General features: G+C 34.7%; 1 pseudogene; it reads right to left on the reverse strand.

Annotated features, from left to right (window-relative positions):
- Window positions 1–6,532: 6,532 nt before the first annotated feature.
- On the reverse strand, window positions 6,533–7,054 carry LOC149209074 (UDP-glycosyltransferase 88B1 pseudogene; annotated as a pseudogene).
- Between the last annotated feature and the right edge of the window lie 264 nt (window positions 7,055–7,318).

Consider the following 7,318-nt stretch of genomic DNA (forward strand, 5'->3'; position numbering starts at 1 on the left):
ACATGGGAAATTTTAGGCCGAAACTTCCTCTAATGTAAGTGTTCTAAATCAGGTAATATTAGATGAATATCATGAGAAACCGTATGTTGGACACCCTAGATATCAAAAGATGAAAACTACACTACGAAAGGAATTCTACTAGCTTGGCATTAAAAAACAAGTAGCAACTACTTGTCTAAATGCTTAGAATGTCAGTAGGTGAAGGTAGAACACCAACACCCATTAGGATTGTTAAACCCACTACCCATTCCTAAATGGAAATCGGAAGTGATTTAGCTAGAATTTATTACAAGATTACCAAAAGCAAGACAACAACATGACTCCATTATGGTAGTAGTACACACCCTAAACAAGGCAACACACTTTATATCGGTACAAACTACCTATGGAACACCTCAGATTGCCAATATTTTTATGAAGGAGATCTTTCGACTACATGGAATACCAAAAATAGTAATGTCTGATAGAGATGCTAAATTTACTTCCAAATTTTGGAAAGCTATTTTTGGGGGCATGGGAACATAGCTAAATTTTATCACTGCATATCACCCCCAAACTAATGGGAAGATAGAGAAAGCAAATCATATCTTAGAGGATATGCTAAGAATGTATGTCATGGACAAACCTGCTAAATGGGAAGATTTTCTACATCTAACGAATTTTCCTATAATAACAGTTATCAAACTTTGATAAAAATGAGTCACTTCGAGGCCTTGTATGGCAGAAAATGGCACACACCTCTTAGCTGGAGTCAACAAGTAGACATGCTAATATTAGGGCTAGATGCATTACAAGAAATGTAACAAGTGGTGTGGAAAATTAGACAAAACATAAAAACTGCATAGGACATACATAAAATTTATGCTAATAAAAGGGAACTCACAAGGAATTTAAGGTTGGAGATCATGTATACTTAAGAGTTAAACTGAGGAAAATCACCTTAAGGAAGGGAACCTTTACCAAATTAGCACTACGGTTCTGTGGGCCTCTTGAAATTTTGGACAGAGTTGGGCGAGGAGCGTATCATCTAGCATTGCCCATCCATATTAAAGTGCACAATGTTTTTCATGTATCTTTGTTAAAATAATATGTCCATGATATTTATCACGTAATTTATTGGAATTTCATATGAGTGGAACTAGAAGGAGACTTCATGGTAGAGAAACTTTGCATATTAGGTCCGAAAGAGATATTGATCCAGAATTAGGTTGTTGCTTAGGTTAAAGTGCAATGGAATCCCTTTACACCTGAGTAGGCTACTTGGGAGATAGAGGATAAAATGCGAGAGGCCTTTCCAGCACTATTTCATAAGGGAATCAATTGGACAATGAACATCGAGGACAGTGTTGAATAAAAGAGGGGGAGATGTAATACCCCTCTATTCTTTATTTTAATATCTTTCTATTTTTAGATCTTGACTATTTTTAAACTTGATGGCTAGAAATCCATGTTGGATTTAAAATGGATGTGAACATTAAAGTTATGGTGATGTAATAAATATTTTTTTTAATTTAATATATAAAAAGTTGGAAATTACTTGGGAAAGAAACACTAGAGTTAAGAGATACTTGCCAAGACTGGAAACCACTATTGGTGGATAAGCTCAAGATAAATATTCCCTTAAATGACTCCTAAAAATCCCTAGGAGGCAAAAGACATGATTTAATATAATGGGATAGAAAGGTTTGTTAAATCACTTAGTTGGGGAAAGAAACTAAGTATGGGTGGAAAAGATCATTGTGAAATAGAAAGGTAGGCTTTAAAGAAAAAGGAAAAATATCGTTTTCGAAAAAGAAAAAAAAAACGTAGACAAGTGGGTTTGCACACCCAAAAATCGAGACGCTCCTAAAATCTTCTAGGGAAGGATATTTATAAAATACAATAGATGGGAATTAAAGAGGTTGTTGATTCCAATGGCAAGCACATCTCAGCTCTGGGGGAACTAGTGGATTTAGTTCATGGTTGAGGGGAAAGTGTGTTTTCCCAAGTAAATTTCCAGTGACACATAAGATAGACAATTTGTTTACATTAAATTTTCTTGGTTAATTATTTGTGCATGTTGAATAGTAGAATAAATGACTGCAAATAAATGCATGCGTACATTTTAGTTAATTGTTTGCTTGAAGTTTTATTATATTGCTCTTATATGCCTTAATTACTTATCCCTTTAAGAATATGATTGAATGAAGTTGTGATTGTGTTTAAGAATATGATTGAATGAAGTTGTGACTATGTTTAAGAATATGATTGAATGAAGTTGTGATTGTGTTTAATAAAATAATTGGAAGAGGTTGTGTCTATGTGTGTGTATCGACCGATACTCTAACTACTATGAATTCTATCTTCTATGAAATCTCATGACAGATGTGATGCTAAAGTGTATACTCTAGATGTGTCTATAGGAAATGGGAACTATTAAAGCATGTTTGGTTATGTCTTGTTAAGAAAAAAGTTAAACAAATAGAATACCCAGGATTTGGGTGAAATTACCTTATTTATGAGGGTCTGATGCTCATTACATTTAGTTGCATTTTATTTTAAATTAGGATAACTCAGTACTTTCATATAGAAAAAAAAAGTGAGGAAACAAAATTTTAAAAAATAAAAATAAAATTTTGAAGCACAAACAGATTCTATGATCCTGAATACAGGTCTTTAGGTGCCAAATGGTGAATAAATTAAGTAATTTCCTATGGAGAACAGGTACTCTAATTACTGTTATGCATATAAATGAAAAATTTCTCTTAAGGAAGAAAGTATACAAATATTTATCATTATAGTTCAATTAAATTACATTAATGTTAAGAGTAGCAGAGATTAAATTTATCAACCTCTGCCTAGAACTAAATTCTGAAGTGATCAACAGAATCGGAAGAGAAGAAAAAAAATAGTTTTTTGCTTGGACAACATATAGCCATCAAGATTCTCCAAAGTCAGGTTACAATACATGTAGAGATCTTTAATTTACAAACAGAAACAGAGCGACAACCGAACCGAGTATAGTCTTAAACCATCTGACAACGCCTAGTCTGCGTAAGTGATGGGAAATTACTTACAGAAACAAGGTCCTTTATAAATGTACCAATATTATTTATTGATTGACAATCATATAATTTAAATCAATACTATTCTAATCAAACTGAGAATGATATTTCAGCTAACTCAAAAATCAGAGGAGAAGGGGTAAGCAAAAAGAATTTTTAAAGGAACTCATTAAACAATACATTGGGTGCACACAAATACCCTCTTAACACAAGTCGTGTGCACTGATACTAAATAATACCATAATCAAGCAAATCCATACTGTGAAATAGACCCCAAAAATCTTAGGAAAATCAATAGATAATTACATCGAAAGAAACAGAACCATGGCCTTAAATGTAATTTATTCAGGAAAAAAAAGGGAAGAAAGAAATTTCAAGCGTATTATAAACCTTGAGGGAATACATCTCATTTGTGTGTAGGCTACATATCATAACATAGTAAACTCCTAGTACTAAGACCAAGGATAACTATGCCTGATACTAAGACCAAGGATACATATGTTATCTAGTTCCACTGAGAAATATACAAACTTAGGCCATATGCCATCTAATAATAACATCAAGAAACAAAACGCCAAGCGGAATAGTGATTCTCACTTAACTAGTGCTCAGAGGAAATTTAACATTAATCATCTTGTAATGAAAATTTGGGAGCAAGTGGACACTAAATTTGTCACTGCACCAGAAACATCCTAGTAAAAGTCATGGGTACATGAAGAAGATTGACCTGTAAGAGGGCGAGCAGGAATTAGAGCGAAGAATTTAACCCCAACTATGTGAAGTCAAAATTTGTGTTAAACATAGTTACTGATCAAATAGGAACTATTACCTCAAAACAGGTACTCGAGCCCAAAAATCCCAAAAAATCATGAAAAAACACCTTGAAATCGAAAAGTGTTGATGCCAGAATAAGGTTTTTTTTTCAAAGTAAATTTTCAATATTTTTTAAAAATAACAATGAAAAACAATAAAAAGCCATTTTGTTTGGTGCAAAAAACACCTTGAAATCGAAAAGTGTTGATGTCAGAATAACGTTTTTTTTTTTTTTTTTTTAAGGGTACATTTTCAACATTTTTTAGTAATGACGTTAAAAACAAAATATCGTGACTCTGAAAAACTTTAAATTTCCAATGATTTTCAAGCATGACATTAACGATAAAATATCACGTCCTTGAAAAGCCTTAAAATTCCAACGATTTTTAAGCATGACATTAAATTTAAGATATCACTTCTTTGAAAAACCTTAAAATTCCAACAATTTTCAAGCATGGTGCTAAGAAAGCATATTTATAATTGGTTTCAACCATAACATTAAAGATAAAATATCACGACTTAGAAAAACATTAAAAATCTTGACAATTTTTCAACCATGGAATTAAAACCAAAGATTATGACTACAAAACAATCTTAAATTTTCAAAATATTTTAAGCATGACATTATGGAAAATATTTATGACTAAAAAAACTTTAAAAATGAACACCTGAATGAGAGAGATATTATACCAAGAGTAATTTTTTTTAATGCTAAATGTATAGAGATTTTGAAATCTTAGCCTAAGACAACTTGATACATTGCAAACAAAATTTAAAAATCAACTATCAAATTGACACGCAGTGCAGGTGAGCTCAATCCATTGTAATGAAAACTTAAAGACTAACCATGAAATTAACACATTATGGGGCACACTCGATTCATTATAACGAAAAAATTTAAAAGCAACTATCAAATTACACATAATGTGATCAAGTTGCTAGACAAGCATCGACACATACCCTATATAATATATATATATATATAAATAAAAAAAAATTCAAATATTGAAAAAAAAATTAATAAAACATAATAAAAAAAAAAACATGAAAAAAAAATCAAATATAAAAAATATATAGTAATGACATAAAAAAAAAACTATAAAATGTAACAAAAAATTAGCCATACCATGTAAAATTTAAAAAAAAAATAAAAAATTACAAAAATAAAATACAACATTAAAAAAAAATAAAAACTAAACAAAAAAATCCGCGGGACACTGAGGCCCAACTAGCCATGGGTGACAAGGGACGATTCATGACAAAAAGTAAATTAAATTTCATAAAATATAAAAAAAGAAACCATAAAAAAAAAGTAAAAATAAAAAATAAAAATTAGCTTGTAAAAATGAAAATCTTAAATAATAAAAAATATAAAAAATAAACAAAAAAAAATAAAAATATATATATAATATAAGAAAAAATAAAAGAAGGACATTTTTAAAAAAAATAAAAATAAAAAAAAACATCATTTGAAAAACTGTTAATAATATCAAAAAAATAAAAATAAAAACAAAACAATTAAAAAAATAATTTAAAATTATATATATATATATATATATATATATATATCTTAAAAAAAATTAAATATATTTTAAATTTAAATTATAAAAAATTTAAAATTTAAAATATTTAAATTTAAATATATATAATATATATATATATAATATATATATATATATAAATATATAAATTTAAAAATTAAAAAAAAACAAACTAAATTGAAATTAAAAAAATAAATTAAAAAATTAAAAACAAACATTAAAAAAAAAAAAAAAATTAAAAAACATTTAAAAAAAATAAAGAATTTAAAAAATATATATAACATAAAAATATAAAAATATTTATTAAAACATAACCCCCCATCCAACCCAAACCCCTCCCCACCTGACCCAATTCCCCTCCCCCACCATTGTCCCTCCCCTCGCCCTCCCCGCTCCCTCTCCCTCACCCCACCCCTCTCCCTCACCCCCCTCCCCTGCTTACCCCCCGTCCCCTCTCCTCTCCTCCCACACCCAAGCCCCATCCCAACCCACTCATGTCCCCTCCGTCACCCTCGTCCCTCCCCTCCCCTCCCCTCCCCTCTCCCCTCTCCCACCCAACCCACACCCCACCACCCCCCCCACCCCCCTCGGCCCCCGCTCCACCCCTTACCCCCCCCCGCCGCCCCACTCAAGCCTCCAGCCAATGACCAAGTGGCCACAAGCCAATTCCGGGAATTGGCCTGCGGCCTCTTGGCCACTGGCTCAGGGCCTGTGCGAGCGGGGGAGGGCGCACGAATTTCCCTTCCAAAGAGCCACCACCTCTGCCACAGCCTGGGATGAACTTCCACCCTCTGCCAAAGCTGCTTTCGCACTCTCCTTCAACTCTTTCGCTCTCTCCCTCCTCTTCTTCCCCTCCTCTCCTTCCATCAATTCTCTCACCGCTTTCTCCACTTCCTCTTTCGTTACAATCCCATCTTTTCGCTTCTGCAATCCCACTGCCATTTTAATATCATTCACCAGAAAGTAACCGATGGGCTTTTGGTCCCCTTGGAGGGGCCAAGCGATAATGGGAACTCCAAACCAAATGCTCTCTAGCACTGAGTTCCAACCGCAGTGACTCACAAACCCTCCTGTGGACGGGTGTGCAAGGATGGCAACTTGCGGAGCCCATGAGGTAACCACAAGACTTCAATCTTAGGTCCACTTTTCGAAACCCCAGGGGAGCAACGCAGATACATCTGGATTGGAAGGAGGACCGCGGAGAACCCACAGGAAACGATGCCCGCTTCCTTCCAGTCCCAAAGCAAGCTCCATGATCTGCTCCCCCAAAAGGAAATTCACACTTCCGAAGGAAACGAAGATAACCGAAGACGCCGGCTGGTTATCCAGCCATTGCAGGGAACCACTAGGATCCTCGAGAACAGGTTTCGGGGGAGCAATGAGCGGCCCGACGGCATATATTGAGGGCATGCGAATTCCATCGACGCTCGGGAGAATCTCTCCATTTACGAGTGCCTCGATGATCCTGCTCTCCACATCCTGAAATGTGTTTATCAGAATTCCGTCCGCTTTAAACAAGCGATATGAATTGCGGAGGAAAAGGTGATAAAGCGGATCAGACTTGTCTTGCATTGGGTCAGGGAAATCTACTGCAGGTAAGGATGGAAATCCAGGTACCTTAACAGAACTGTCCAAATCCTTCAAAGATTCCTTCATTGCAGCCTCCCTTGCCCACCCGGGCCCCCAGCTAGCGGCCAAAAGGCCGCAAGCCAATTCCCAGAATCGCCCTGCGGCCTCTTGGCCACTGGCTAGGGGCCCAGGTGGGCGGGGGAGGCTGCGATGAAGGAATCTTTGAAGGATTTGGACGGTTCTGTTAAGGTACCTAGATTTCCATCCTTACCTGCAATAGATTTCCCTGACCCAATGCAAGAAAAGTCTGATCCGCTTTATCACCTTTTCCTTCACAATTCATACCTCTTG

Source organism: Pinus tabuliformis, chromosome 1_2, assembly GCF_031772625.1.
Source record: "Pinus tabuliformis cultivar Carrire ecotype Pingquan chromosome 1_2, CPIR1, whole genome shotgun sequence".
Taxonomy (NCBI): Eukaryota; Viridiplantae; Streptophyta; class Pinopsida; order Pinales; family Pinaceae; genus Pinus; species Pinus tabuliformis.